Raw genomic sequence first — 1,428 nt, 5'->3', positions numbered from 1 at the left:
TCTTTGACACCATGTCTGATATCCCACGTGATCTGTCAAATACTAATGCATGAAAATCCTAACCTCAAAAAAATCACCCGATAGTATAATGATTAGATTTTTGTCTGTTCACTACAGCAGACTAAATCGTTGCATGAAATTAAAAATGACCTGAACCACTTTGAAGGAAATCCAAAAGAATTTTAAAGGAATAGCTAAACTGCAGCACATTTACATCTGTATACCCTGAACAGGGTATATTAAGTTTATCACGAAGTGTAAAGTATATACATATATAAATGATCAGTATGTCGAGCTGAGCCGATTTAGCCATGTCCGTCTGTTGGTAAGATTATTTTTTAAAGCAACAATGTTATCTCCGAAGAAATTGTTCAAATCGGATTACTATAGCATTTAGCTTCCATACAAACCGAACGATCGGAATCAAAGGCTTTTATGGAGAACTTTCGCATTTGACGTGGGACTTTCACGAAATTTGGCGTGGATTACTGCTAAAGGTAACAATATAATCTCCCAAAAAAATGTTCAGAATGGATTACTATAGCGTATAGCTTCCACACAAACTGAACACATAGTTACTAGTTAAGCTTCTACCCACTCTACCCGGGAAAACTGGCGCACCCTAATAAGACAGCTTAATTCACCACAGCTGATGACACCAACACAACTCACCATACGTATACGCTCACTCATCAAAAAGGATGGACAAGGAGAAAGCAGATACAATTCGCTCTATACAAGCCGCGCATCAACATTCGCTTCTTCACTGCGCCGCGTCGACACCTTTCGACATAATTCGTTCGCCACACTACGCACATCATCAATTCGATACTTTTACTTCGTTACACGCATCAACTCAACTTACGTTCACTCTCAACTCAATTCTCCGTCAACAATACCCGTCCCGCCCGCTTAGTTAGCATTTCAGCAGCAGCGATTCTTCATACGTTTAAGTCGATTACTTAAATAATTAAAATCCTTAATTTTAAGTAAACAATATTTGTATAAACTAAAATATTTACGTGTTAAATAGATTTATCAACTAAACTTCAGCGAAACGCAGATTTTTATTTTACTTGTGCGGGATCGCCAGTTAATGGAATCACAAATAAATATATACTGGGTGCAAATTTAATCATGGTCTTTCAAGCCTCACTGAAAGGCACTAGTGGTGAAACAAAAACCACAATAAACAAATAAATATATACCTGTGCGGAGAAGCAAAAAAAAATTATAAAAATAAAAACAAACTGTGAAAGGAAAAGAAAAACAAAAAACAAAGTGCAGTGACACCAAAAAGAAATATGTACTTGTATGCACATATACAAATATCGGGTGATTTTTTTGAGGTTAGGATTTTCATGCATTAGTATTTGACAGATCACGTGGGATATCAGACATGGTGTCAAAGAGAAAGATGCTCAGTAT

The sequence above is a fragment of the Bactrocera latifrons genome, unplaced genomic scaffold (assembly GCF_001853355.1).
Source record: "Bactrocera latifrons isolate USDA-ARS-PBARC rearing strain unplaced genomic scaffold, ASM185335v1 scaffold_1098, whole genome shotgun sequence".
Classification (NCBI taxonomy): domain Eukaryota; kingdom Metazoa; phylum Arthropoda; class Insecta; order Diptera; family Tephritidae; genus Bactrocera; species Bactrocera latifrons.
The sequence above is the reverse complement of the archived record's forward strand: the minus strand, read 5'-3'. Positions refer to the sequence as shown.